Below are 649 nucleotides of genomic sequence, written 5' to 3'. Positions count from 1 at the left end.
CCCTCCCCTCTCTTCCTTCCCTCTCCTACTCCTAATAGGAAAGGGGGGCCAAACCTACTTGGAGTAGGTTTGCCCCCCCCTAGGGCGCGCCTCCCCTCTTGGCTGGCCCCCTCCTCCTCTCCCCCTTTATATACGGAGGAGGGGGGCACCCCATAGACACACAAATTGATCTTCGTGATTGTTCCTTAGCCGTGTGCGGTGCCCCTCTCCACGATATTACACCTCGGTCATATTGTAGCGGTGCTTAGGCGAAGCCCTGCGACAGTTGAACATCAAGATCGTCACCACGCCGTCGTGCTGACGGAACTCCTCCCCAAGGCTTTGCTGGATCGAAGCCCGGGGTGCGTCATCGAGCTGTACGTGTGTTAAGAACTCGGAGGTGCCGGAGTAACGGTGCTTGGATCAGTTGGACCGGGAAGACGTACGACTACTTCCTCTACATCGTGTCAACGCTTCTGCTTCGGTCTACGAGGGTACGTAGACAACACTCTCCCCTCTCGTTGCTATATCATCACCATGATCTTGCGTGTGCGCAGGAAATTTTTTGAAATTACTACGTTCCTCAACAGTGGTATCAGAGCCAGTTTTTATGGTTTGATGTTATATGCACGAGTAGAACACAAATGAGTTGTGGGCGATATAAGTCATA

The sequence above is a fragment of the Triticum dicoccoides genome, chromosome 6B, assembly GCF_002162155.2.
Source record: "Triticum dicoccoides isolate Atlit2015 ecotype Zavitan chromosome 6B, WEW_v2.0, whole genome shotgun sequence".
Taxonomy (NCBI): domain Eukaryota; kingdom Viridiplantae; phylum Streptophyta; class Magnoliopsida; order Poales; family Poaceae; genus Triticum; species Triticum dicoccoides.
Note: the sequence above shows the minus strand (reverse complement) of the source record.